This window comes from Symphalangus syndactylus, chromosome 11 (assembly GCF_028878055.3).
Source record: "Symphalangus syndactylus isolate Jambi chromosome 11, NHGRI_mSymSyn1-v2.1_pri, whole genome shotgun sequence".
Taxonomy (NCBI): domain Eukaryota; kingdom Metazoa; phylum Chordata; class Mammalia; order Primates; family Hylobatidae; genus Symphalangus; species Symphalangus syndactylus.
Window position 1 is genome coordinate 19,929,945 of NC_072433.2, and position 13,050 is coordinate 19,942,994.

The window sequence follows — 13,050 nt, forward strand, 5'->3', positions numbered from 1 at the left end:
CTAGGGTCACGCATGTTTTAAGGAACATACTGACTCAGGCAAGAGATGGCGGGGGTCAAGTGCTCTATCCTGTTTTGTCTTCAAGCATCTTTCTGGAGAGCTGCACGTTGTCAGAGAGCCAAGGGACTTTGTGAAATTCTGCTGGCAAGCAGAAATTAGCAAATAGGACTTCTTAGGTTTATTACTTTGTCTTATACCTCTTACGTCAAGAACTGCCTTTTTCTTTTTCTTTCTTTCTTTCTTTCTTTCTTTCTTTCTTTCTTTTTTTCTTTCTTTCTCTCTCTCTCTCTCTCTCTCTCTCTTTCTTTCTTTCTTTCTTTCTTTCACAAAGTCTCATGGTGAGATCTAGGCTCACTGCAACCTCTGCCTCCCGGGTTCAAGCGATTCTCCTGTCTCACCCTCCCAAGTACTGGGACTACAGGCATGTGCCAACATGCCCAGTTAATTTTTGTATTTTTTTTTTTTAGTAGAGACGAGGTTTTGCCATGTTGGCCAAGTTGGTCTGGGGTCTCGAAATCCTGACCTTCAGGTGATCGCCTGCCTCGGCCTCCTAAAGTGTGCTGGGATTACAGGCATGAGACACTGTGCCTGGGCTATTTTTTTTTTTTTTTTTTGGAGACAGGGTCTTGCTTTGTTGCCCAGGATAGAGTGCAGTGGTAGTGGTGTGATCACAGCTTACTGAAGCTTCGACCTCCTGGGCCCAAGCAATCCTCCTACTTTAGCCTCCGAAAAATCTAGAACCATAAGCACACACTACTACACCTGGCCGGGTTTTTAAATTTTAATTTTGTAGAAATGGGGTCTCCCTATGTTGCCCAGGCTGGTCTCAAGTTTCTGGGCTCAAGTGATGCTCCCACTTCGGCTTCTCAAAGTGCTGGGATTACAGGTATGAGTCACAGCACCTGACCCTGCTTGGCTTCCAAGTTGCTCTGTAGTCTGGCCTTGTCCTGGCTGTCCAATGTAGAGTCCCCTGACACCCTGACATGGCTTCTCTGTCCCAGACAAACCCAGCCTTCTCCTTGATGTCCTGAGTATCTGCTATGTGAGCTTCATCTCCATTCTTTGTTCACTTTATCCCCACTTCTCTCTTCCCATGTCTTCTCTCATTCCTATTTTCCATCCTTCATCCTCTAGTCTAAATCTCTACCCCTCTCTGCCCCCTGCCACAAAGCCTTCTTGACCACCTTGGCCAACTCTAATCCATCCCTTCTCCAATCATCTCTTTCATTTATTTCCACACCACAGAGATTAGCCTTGAACTGTTCTGTAGATGTTCTCTGGATCAGCCTTGAAGATCATCAACTACCCTGTGATTTCCATAAAGGCAGAGAACTGAACCCCAAGTCTAGGATGGTTGTAGGCACATGGTGCCTGCTTACCAAACATTGACAGCACAGCGCTGCATATGGAATTATTCTGTAAGCCCCAAGCAAGATATGAAATGCACAATGGGGCTCTTAGTCTTACCACATTCTACTAATTCTAACTTCCCCCTATCTTAGCATCCCCTCTGAAATTAGGATGAATGGTGTATCATAATTTAATTGGCAGTTTTCCCCAATCTTTCTCAATGGTGCATAAAATAATGTGCATTTTACAATCATTCGTGCATTAGGCTTGAGGAAATGAGGTGTAACTGGTTGATATGACAATATGTTGGTAGCTGTTTCTGGCTTGGACATGGAAAAAAGTATATGGGAGAAACGGGATGCTGGGAGAGATAGGGGATGCTGGGAGAAATGAGGAGATGCTGGGAGAAGCAGGGGATGCTGGGAGAAATGAGGGGATGCTCGGAGAAGTAGGGGATGCTGGGAGAAGTGGGGGATGCTGGGAGAAATGAGGAGATGCTGGGAGAAGCAGGGATGCTGGGAGGAGTAGTGGATGCTGGGAGAAGTGGGGGATGCTGGGAGAAGTAGGGGATGCTAAGAGACGTGGGAGATGCTGGGAGAAGCAGGGGATGCTGGGAGAAGTAGGGGATGCTGGGAGAAGTGAGGGATACTGACAGAGATGGAGAATACTGGGAGAGATAAGGAATGTTGAGAGAAGTGGGGGAATGCTGAGAAAGGAGGGGAGGGTGCCCAACTGGGCCTAGAGTTTCTGAATCACTCTGCATGGATTCAGCATTCCTCCTCTCCATTCCCCTGTCTTCTGTGCATGTGCTTCCTCAGAGGCTGACTCTTTATCTATTTATTTAAAAATAATAAAAAAATTTTAGAGACAGGGTCTTGCTATGTTTCACAGGCTGATCTTGAACTCCTGGCCTCAAGGGATCCTCCCACCTCGGCCTTCCAAAGTGCTGGGATTACAGGTGTGTCCCACCATGCCTAGCCTGATTCCTTTTTCTTTTTTTTGAGACAGTCTTGCTCTGTCGCCCAGGCTGGAGTTCAGTGGCATGATCTTGGCTCAGTGCAACCTCTGCCTCCTGGGCTCAAACAACTCTCTCACCTCAGCCTGGTGAATAGCTGGGATCACCCTGTCTGGCTATTTTTTTGTATGTTTAGTAGAGATGGGGTTTTGCCATGTTGCCCAAGCTGGTCTTGAACTCCTGATCTCAAGTGATCTGCCTGTCTTGGCCTCCCCAAGTACTGGGATTATAGGCGTGAGCCACTGCCATCTGGCCCCAATCCCTTTTTAATCAGAAGCCAGCCTCCTGCTGGGTTTCCCAGCAGCCCCAGGTGGGGTGGGGACAGAGGGAATGAAAGGCTATTTTCCCTTACTTGGGAGGGGCCTTCTCATGGCCCTGGCAGAGCCAAGGATGCCTTTGTCCAATTGGCTGCCTGGCCAGAGACAAGGAAACTGAGCTGCCAGCCCCAGCCTGAGCCCAGACAGAGAGGGCCTCAGGGAGACCGAAGGGCAAGGGCCACACACTTTCCAGCTTTTGAGGAAGTGAAGATGGCAAACCCATCTGTGGTGAAGTGGAATCACTCCTCTCCAGACCCAGCAGCTCTGGGCTACAGCTGGAGTGGACTGCCCTGACAAGCTCAAGGTAGGGCATGCAGTCCCTGTGTTGAGACTCTGAAGTTGCAGGACTCAGGTCTCCCCGCTCCAGCACCAGATCCTCATGGTTGCAGTGAGCCGTGGAGGCCAGGCTCCTTTGGCCTCACAATCAGGCTTTTGAGCCGCACAGAATTGCTGGGCTGGCGGAATGTGGCCTTTTCCTTTGCTTTCAGACCATTGCTGGGATGTAGAGTTACAGCAAGAGCAATCTGGATTTCATACTTGCTCCCCAACTTGCCAGCTGCGTGGCTTTAGGCAAGTTGCCAAACTTTCTGAGCTTTGGTTTCCTTATCTTTAAAATGAGGGTGAGCCGGGAGCAGTGGCTCACGCCTGTGGTCCCAGCTACTCAGGAGGCTGAGGTGGAAAGACTTGAGCCCTGGAGGTTGAGGCTGCAGTGAGCTGTGATCATGCCGCTGCACTCTGGCCTGGGCAAAAGAGCCGGACCCTGTCTCAAAAATAAAATAAATTAAAATGAGAGTGAGAATTCCTAGCTTTGGAATTGATGTGTGTGTGTGTGTGTGTGTGTGTATGTGTCAAGGGAGGGGTGGTAGCCATAGTAGGGAGGGAAGATTAAATGACATAAAGTGACTAACATTAACTACTAATTAACTAATTAATTAGTTTTTAGAGATGAGATTTCCTTATGTTGCCCAGGCTGATCTTGAACTCCTGAGCTCAAGCGATCCTCCTGCTTCAGTCTCCCAAGTGGCTAGGACACTAGGTGTGCACCATGCCCAGCAGATTTTATTATTGTTGTTATTATTATTCTTATCTTTTTCCCTGTAGTTATTTTATTCCAGCAGAGGTAGCCTCAGCTTTGTCCTGGGGGCAATTGCCAGCATGAATCCATGTTTCACGGCCCCCAAACATCCCTGAAATGAGGCAGCACCATCTCTGTGGCCCCCCAACCCCAGCCCTGAGTGGGAGCCCCCGCTGTTTTTCTCTCATTCTATTAGTTTTTCCGTGAGCATCTCCTATGTGGCCACCAGGGAGCTGGGCCCTGTGACTGACATCTGTGCTGTAGTTCCACTGGGGAAAAAAAAGACAAAGAAATCAATGCAAAAACAAGGAAATGTAAGAGACAGTTCTCAGCCAGATGGAAGATTAGATAGTTTGGAGAGAAACACTATAAAACATGTTCAAATTTAGATACAACATAATAAATATACCATTTATTTATTTTTTATTTATTATTATTATTTTTTTGAGATGGAGTTTTGCTCTTGTTGCCCAGGCTGGAGTGCAGTGGTGCGATCTCGGCTCACTGCAACCTCCACCTCTCAGGTTCAAGCGATTCTCCTGCCTCAGCCTCCTGAGTAGCTGGGACTACAGCCATGCGCCACCACGCCCGGCAAATTTTGTATTTTTAGTAGAGATGGGGTTTCTCATGTTGGTCAGCCTGGTCTCGAACTCCTGACCTCAGGCGAGCCACCCACCTCAGCCTCCCAGAGTGCTGGGGTTACAGGTGTGAGTCACCATGCCCGACCTATTTATTTCTTAGTGTCAGGGTCTCACTCTGTCACCCAGGCTAGAGTACAGTGGCATGATCTTGGCTCACTGTAGCCTCAACCTCCTGGGCTCAGATGATCCTCCCACCTCAGCCTCCTGAATAACTGGGACTACACACAGGTGTGCACCACTGTGCCCAGATAATTTTTAAATTTTTTCTGTAGAGACGGGTTCTCATCATGTTGCCCAGGCTGGTCTTGAACTCCTGGGCTCAAGCAATCCTCCTGCTTCAGCCTCACAAAGGGCTGTGATTGCAGGTGTGTGCCACTGCACCTGCCTGATTCTTTCTATTGCTGAGTAGATTCTATCGTATGGACATACCACAATTTTTTCCTGGTTGATACATGTTAGCAGAAAAGACATGCCAGCCCTTGACTGTGCCTGCCTGAATTAATTGCTTTAATTAGCTCAGTGAAGCTCTGAGGTGCCTGGAATTCAGTGGGGCTGCTATTCCAGTGGAGGAGAAATATGTGAAACTATGAATGAATGATTGATTATTTAATTACAGTTGCCCATCACTTTGGAAGATGTAACAGCAAATCCGACCATGAACCAGAATAGCAAAGCCTGTAAGCCAGGCCCTGGGAGGGGCAGGGATGTCCCCCACTAGCATCCTTTGAAGAGCAAGACTTGAACCCAAAATAAAAAAATGTGAGGCCAAACCTGGGAACAAACCTTTGCAGACAAACAGGGCTTGTGTGCCCACGACTGTCTTCACAAGTGGGGACCTCTGCAAACACCCATTTCCCCTACACCACTGGCCCCACTGAATTTGTGGAGGAGTTTCTCAAGTTCCATTTTACAGATGGGTAAAGTGAGGCCTGGAGTAAGGAAATGATTTGCTCTCTAGGTCCCAAGTCAGGAAGGGGAAACCAAAACCAGGCGTCCAGCAGCCTGTGGGTGTCTGCCTAAGTCCCCACAGTCCATCCTCTGTCTGCCAGCACATTTGAAACAAAGATGCTCTGTTTACCAAGAATTCCATTTTCCCCATTGTTCTCCACTAGGGACATTTCTGGGTTAGTCAAAAAAGGGACTGGTTCAGCCCAATCCCTGGCAGTGGATCAGCCGTGCCAGGTCTAGATTGGACTCAAAAAGTCAGGAGACAGAAAGGAGTTAGGCAAAGTCCGATAAGGAGCTCTCGGCCTGAGGCCCAGGCACAAAGTGACATGCAGGATACTTTCAGTAGGCTAAAGGAAGAGAAGGGACCGGGGGCCTGGGGACACAGAAAGGCAGCCCCTTGGAGAGGCTGGCAGCTTCCTGTGGCTCAAGGGATAAAGTCAGAGATCCTGGGGGTTTGTGTGTGCGCGTGTGCATGTGTGTGTGCGCGTGTGCATGTGTGTGTGTATGTGTGTGTGTGCATGTGTGTGTGTGCATGTGTGTGTGTGTGTGCATGTCTGTGTGTGTGCATGTCTGTGTGTGTCTGGGGGGGTTCTGCTGCTGGTGAGGGAGGAGGCAAGGCCTCTCAGAGTCAGGATTAGGCTGGTGGGGGAAGTGAGAAGGATATTTTGCTTATTGGAAACAGCAGGTGCAAAGGGGCTGAGGCCAGTCAGTCATCAGGCAGAGGGGTGGGGACTGCAGAGGTGGAGATCTGACCCCCTGAGGATCCTGAGTCTGTGGAGCAAAGGATCCCGAGGGCCTTGCCCTGGGAGAGGGGAAGCCTGTCGGTCCTGTGAGAAGAAAGGCTGTTCTGAGTCTCTGAGGACAAGAGGCCCCTCAGGAGTTTGAGAAGAGCCCAGGACCCTCTTCCTTCTCATCAAATGCAAGTGTCCACTTCTATGTGATTCAAAATTTTAAATAACTTTTTATTGTGGTAAATACATACATGAAACATAAAACTTACTATCTTAGCCATTTTTAAGTGTACAATTCAGTCACATCAGTGCATTCACTGTGTTGTGTAATCATCATCGCTATCCAGTTCCAGAACCTTTTCATCATCCCAAACGAAACTCTACCCATTAAACAACTCCTCTTCCCTTCTCCCCAGCCCTGGTAACCTCTATGCTGCTTTCTGCCTTTATGAATTAGCCTTTTCTAGATACCTCAGTTTATAAGCAATTTAAGAAAACAGCTTATTGAGGTTCTTTTATTATTATTTTTTTTACAATGAGACCTTCTCTTCTCTTCTCTTCTCTTCCTTTCTCTTCTCTTCTCTTCTTTTTTTTTTCTTTCATGGAGTTTCACTCTTGTTGCCCAGGCTGGAGTGCAGCGGCGCAATCTCGGTTCACTGCAACATCTGCCTCCTGGGTTCAAGCGATTTTCCTGCCTCAGCCTCCTGAGTAGCCAGGATTACAGGCGCCTGTCACCACGCCCAGCTAATTTTTTGTGTTTTTGGTAGAGACGGGGTTTCATCATGTTGGCCAGGCTGGTCTGAACCTCTTGACCTCAGGTGATCCACCTGCCTCGGCATCCCAAAGTGCTGGGATTACAGGCCTGAGCCACCACACCTGGCCTTTTTTTTTTTTTTTTTTTTTTTACAGTGCTGAATAAAAGGAGTGAAGGCAGACATCACTATCTTGTCCCAGTTTTAGAGGAAGAAATTTACATGCAATAAACTGCCCAAAAGTGCATACTTGGTAACTTTTAAATATGCATATTGGCCAGGCGCAGTGGCTCACTCCTGTAATCCTAGCACTTTGGGAGGCCAAGGCGGACAGATTGCCTGAGCTCGGGAGTTCGAGACCTGCCTGGGCAATATGGCGAAACCCCGTCATTACTAAAAATACAAAAAATTAACCAGGGGTGGTTGTGGGTGCCTGTAGTCCCACCTACTTGGGAGGCTGAGGCACAAGAATCACTTGAACCTGGCAGGTGGAGGTTGCAGTGAGCTGAGATCGCACCACTGCACTCCAGCCTGGGCGACAGAGCAAGACTCTGTCTCAAAAAATAAAAATAAAAATAAATAAATATGTATATCATAAATCAAGATAGTGAACCTATTAATCACTGCCCAAATTCCCTCAAACCTTCATGTAGTTCCTCTCTCCCCACTTTCCACCCCCAAACAACCACCATCCCCACCCCCAAACAACCACTGATCTGTTTTCTGTCACTGTAGATTCATTTGGATTTTCTAGATTTTTTTTTTTTTTGAGACAAGATCCCGTTCTGTTGTCCAGGCTAGTTTGCAGTGGCTCAGTGATGGCTCATTGCAGCCTTAACCTCCTGGGCTTAATTGGTCCTTCCACTTCAGCCTCCTGAGTAGCTGTGACCACAAGTATGTGCCACTATGCCCAGCTAATTTTTGTATTTTTTGTAGAGGCAAGGTCTCACTGTGTTGCTCAGGCTGGTTTTGAACTCCCAGGCTCAAATGATCCTCCTGTCCCAGTCTCCTAAAGTGCTCGGGTTACAGGTGTAAGCCATCGTGCCCAGACAGTTCTTTTTATTGCTGAGCAGTATTCTGTTGTATGGACATACCATAATTTTTTTACCCATTCATCTGCTGATGGATATTTAGGTTGTTTCCAGCTTTTGGTGCTAGACTGTAGAAACAAAATTGATTTTTGTTATGTTGATCTGGTGTCCTGCAACCTTGCTGAATTCATTTACTAGCTTTACAGTTTTATGGATTCCTTAGGATTTTCTTTTCTTTTCTTTTCTTTTTTTTTGAGACAGAGTCTTGCTCAGTCGCCCAGGCTGGAGTGCAGTGGCTCGATCTCTGCTCACTGCAAGCTCCGCCTCCTGGGTTCACGCTATTCTCCTCCCTCAGCCTCCTGAGTAGGTGGGACTAGAGGCGCCCGCCACCACACCCAGCTAATTTTTTTAGTAGACGGGGTTTCACTGTGTTAGCCAGGATGGTCGCGATCTCCTGACCTCGTGATCCACCCTCCTCAGCCTCTCAAAGTGCTGGGATTACAGGTGTGAGCCACCGCGCCCGGCTGGATTTTCTACATAGATGATCCTATCATCTCGGAATAAAGATAGTTTTACTTCTTCCTTTCCAATATGCATCCCTCCCCCTTTTTCTGGCCTGATTGCACTGGCTGGAGTCTCCAGCACAAAGCTGAATAGAAGGGATGAAAGTGGACATCACTGTCTTGTCTTGAGATCTTGATCTTGGAGAGCATGCCTAAGTCTTTTACTGTGGAGCCATAATTTTTCGAAGATGCCCCTTTTCAGGTTAAGGAAGTTCCCTTCTCTGCATAATTGGCTGAGAGTTTTTATTGGGGATAAATGTTAGATTTCGTCACAGGCTTTCTGCACCACTGAGATGACCATGTGGTTTTTCTTTTTTTTTTAATTTTAATTTTTAATTTTTTGAGACAGAGTCTTGCTCTGTTGCCTAGGCTGGAGTGCAGTGGCATGATCTCAGCTCACTGTAATCTCTGCCTCCTGGGTTCAAGCAATTGTCCTGCCTCAGCCTCCCTAGTTGTTGGGATTACAGGCGAGGGTCACCATGCCTGGCTAATTTTTGTATTTTTAGTAGAGACGGGGTTTTGCCATGTTGGCCAGGCTGGTCCTGAACTCCTGACCTCAGGTGATCTGCCCACCTTGGCCTCCCAAAGTGCTGGGATTACAGGTGTGAGCCACCTTGCCCGGCCGGTTTTTCTTTTTTTTAGTTGGTTAACATGGTGAATTACAATGATTGATTTTCTTTTTTTCTTTTTCTTTTTTTTTTTTTTTGAGATAGAGTCTTGCTCTGTTGCCCAGGCTGGAGTGCAGTGGTATGCTCTCGGCTCACTGCAACCTCTGACTTCCGGGTTTAAGCCATTCTCCTGCCTTAGCCTCATTTGTAGCTGGGATTACAGGCATGCACCACCATGCCCAGCTGATTTTTGTATTTTTAGTAGGGTCAGCGTTTCACCATGTTGGCAAGGCTGGTCTTGAACTCCTGACCTCAACTGATCCACCCGCTTTGGCCTCCCAAAGTTCTGGGATTAAGGCTTGAGCCACCATGACCGGCCTTGATTTTCAAATATTAAACTAATTCTTTGTTCCTGAAATTGCATATGGGATTAGGAGATTAGGATACAGGGATCTAGGTGCCCCAGCACATGTTGGGTCTGGTTCCCCAGTAAAACCCAGTTTGGGGCCTGGTCATCCGGTAGAGGGAGGGAGGAGGCACAGATCAAGGGTGGGGAGAGGGCTGACCTCCAGACACTGCAGCCTCTGCCGCCAACTCTGAGCAGCGCAGGTGAGTCAGCCCAGGTGAGCCTGAGGCCAAGGCTGTGCAGGCGACTGCTTCCCACAGCAGGTGCAGGTGGGGCAGGCTCTGCTGCCTCTCTCTCTCGCCTGGAGAGGCACCTGGGGCTCATCATGGGTTCAGTGCGCAGACTTGCACCTCAGCGTCACCCCTCAGTCTCTGCATCTGGGAAGCTGAGAAGCAGACCTGGCCCCAGGGAGAGCTCAGGCAGTGAGGAGGGCGGGGTATGGGGGCAGGTGTCGCTGCTCAGACCTGGTTCAAATTGTGCTTCCCTTCTCTGCAAAATGGAGGTAATCATGCCATCCTTCCATGTGACACGAGCCAATGGTGACAAGCCACTTAAATAAATGAGATGAAAGCAGGGTTCTTTTATTTTTTATTTTTATTTATTTTTTTAAAATTATGTTTATTTAATTTTTATTATTTTTTTTGAGATGGAGTCTTGCTTCATTGCCCAGGCTGAAGTGCAGTGGTGTGATCTCAGCTCACTGCAACCTCCGCCTCCCTGGTTCAAGCAATTCTCCCTGCCTCAGCCTTCCATGTAGCTGGGATTTCAGGTGTGCGCCACCACGCCCACCTGATTTTTGTATATTTAGTAGAGACGGGGTTTCGCCATGTTAGCCAGGATGGTCTTGAACTCTTGACCTCAGGTGATCTGCCTGCTTCTGCTTCCCAAAGTGCTGGGATTACAGGTGTGATCCACCGCACTTGGCCTGCAAGTGGGGTTCTTGAATCTTATGCCACAGCTCGCAAGCTGTAAGTCCTGGGACCAGTGCTTTAATCTCTCAGCCTTAGTCTTCTGTTTGTAAAATGGAGATGATGACACTTGGAGGTGTGGGGTTTCCAGGATAAATTAATGTCACTGTGCAGATCAAGCAACAAGCAAGTGAGTACCAAGTGCATGGCACAGTGCCTGGCACCTGGGAAATGCTGGGGGATATTAGGGGATCTCACAGGTGCCCAGAGACAGGTGCACTGAGGCAGAGACTGTCTGGGACTGCAGCCTGGAGGTGTGTATGGCTGCTCTGAGGGGTAGGGATTTATCCTGCCTTGGTTTCAATTTGCAGAGACCTGTGCCTGAGTGAGTGATATTACCCATGAGGCCAGTACTTTCAGCAACCCCATGAGGCTGGCATGGTCACTGTGCCTCTTGCAGGTGCCAATGGGGAGAGAAAGGCTCAGATCTGTAGCTAGAATTGGAACCCAGATGCCTCTGGATGTTTTGAGAGGTTTGCACCATTTAAAATGTGAATATCAGGCCAGACGTGGTGGCTCATGCCTGTAATCCCAGCACTTTGGGAGGCCGAGGCAGGTGGATCACCTGAGGTCTGGAGTTTGAGACCAGCCTGGCCAACATGGCAAAACCTTGTCTCTACTAAAAATACAAAAATTAGCCGGGTGTGGTGGCGGGCGCCTGTAATCCCAGCTACTCTGGAGGCTGAGGCAGGAGAATCGCTTGAACCCGGGAGGTGGAGGTTGCATTGAGCCAAGATTGCGCCACTACACTCCAGCCTGGGCGAAAGAGCGAGACTCTATCTCAAAAAAAAAAAAAAAAAAAAAGTGAACGCCTTTCCAAGGTAGGAGCTGAGAGAGGGATCTGGGAGAGGAGGGAGGAATCAAAGGGCCAATAAAACTCTTGGTGGATTCTCTCCTTCGTCCCCATCCTAGTCTTGTGCCTGTTTTCCTCCAGCGTCTGGGAGTGCTGAGTGTTCAGTTGACCCAGTTCTCCTTCTCTGCTGGAATTTTGGCACCTGGCCCATGTGTCCAGTTCATTCACTCGGATATGATTTGACAGAAGTTACAGAGTTTCCTACGTGCCAAGCAGGTGCCAGGCTCTGAGGACACAATGATGACACCAGAACCAGGCTCTGTCCCCAGAGCCTGTGGTCATTCCTGTGGGGAGACCGACACACAACACGCGACTGAACGCAGTTAGGGTAACATCGAGTGGCCAGTGCTGTGTGGAAAGTGCCGAAGAGGGTGTGACAGGGGTGGCCTGGCGGCCAGAGAAGGCATCTCTATGGAGGTGATGTTTGAGCTGACAAGAAGAAACCAGCTGGGGAGAAATCTCTTGCGGAATATTCCAGGAAGAGATAAGGCAAAGTCCTCAGGGAGCAGCCGTCGGTGCGGGACAGTGGGTGGAGCTGGGGTGAGGAGGAAGGAGGGGCCTCCTCAAGCCTGCCGGGAAGCCACGGGGAGCAGTTAGGGTTGATTCTGAGGGCAGATTCCAAGATTCTTCTGGAAATGAAAAAAATGCTTGCATTCTTTCCTCCCCTTCCGTCCTTTGTGATTTTGAGGGCTTCTTTTTCCTTTCTTTCTTCTTTTTGTTGTTGTTGTTTGAGACAGGGTCTTGCTCTGTGGCCCAGGCTGGAGTACAGTGGCCTGGCGCAATCTCAGCTCACTGCAACCTCCATGTCCCTGGTTCAGGCAGTCCTCCCGCCTCAGCCTCCTGAGTAGCTGGGACTACAGGTGCGCACCACCACGCCTGGCTAATTTTTCTGTTTTTAGTAGAGATGGGTTTCTCCATGTTGCCCAGGCTGGTCTCAAATTCCTGGGCTCAGGGGCTTTGTATTTCAAAACACATGTGAGAGGCTCTTGGAACTGGAAGGAAGGGTTGGTGCCCCCAGATTGCCGGAACTCACTCTTGTACCCACTTCCTAGTTGCTGTGAAGGGGGAAGGGCTGCCAGGTATGGCAGATTCGTGTCCTTCTCCCCGCCACCTTGCTGGAGATACCTGGGAGTTTCTACCATTCTACACCTGCAGCGGGGCCACTGACTGAATTAGGGGTGCAAAAGCCTGACCTCTTTGCCTCAAATGGAACAACACTGTGGTGCTATTTTAAAATAGCCTTCAGGCGGGGTGCGGTGGCTCACACCTGTAATCCCAGCTCTTTGGGAGGCTGAGGCAGGTGGATCGCTTGAGCTCAGGGGTTTGAGACCACCCTGGGGCAACATGGTGAGACCCCATATCTACACAAAATTTAAAAAAGTTACTAGCCTGGCCAACATGGTGAAACCCCGTTTCTACTAAAAATACAAAAATTAGCCAGGCGTGGTGGCAGGCACCTGTAATCCCAGCTACTTGGGAGGCTGAGACAGGAGAATCGCTGGAACCCAAGAGGCAGAGGTTGCAGTGAGCCGAGATCACACCACTGCACTCCAGCCTGGGTGACAGAGCAAGACTCTGTCTTAAATAAATAAATACATAAATAAATAGCTGGATGTGGTGACAAACACCTGTGGTCCCAGCACTTCGGGAGGAGCGGGAGGATTGCTTGAGATTGGAGGATTGCTTGAGCCCAGGAGGTCAAGGATGCAGTTAGCCATGATTGCACCACTGCACTCCAGCCTGGGTAATACAGTGAGACCCTGTCTAAAAATAAAAGCCTTCTCTCTTGAGG

At 48.8% G+C, this 13,050-nt stretch overlaps 1 protein-coding gene across 3 annotated transcripts in view; it reads left to right on the forward strand.

The window, feature by feature from the left end:
- IL34 (interleukin 34) overlaps positions 1 to 13,050 on the forward strand; it is a 77,317-nt gene that overhangs the window by 19,147 nt on the left and 45,120 nt on the right. The window contains exon 1 of one of the 3 annotated variants that reach the window (XM_055299178.2): positions 2,883 to 2,986. The exons of the other annotated variants lie outside the window; for them this stretch is intronic. The gene's annotated coding sequence lies outside the window, so the exon portion shown is untranslated. Of the gene's footprint in view, positions 1 to 2,882; positions 2,987 to 13,050 lie in introns of those variants that run through there. 3 annotated transcript variants of the gene reach the window in all.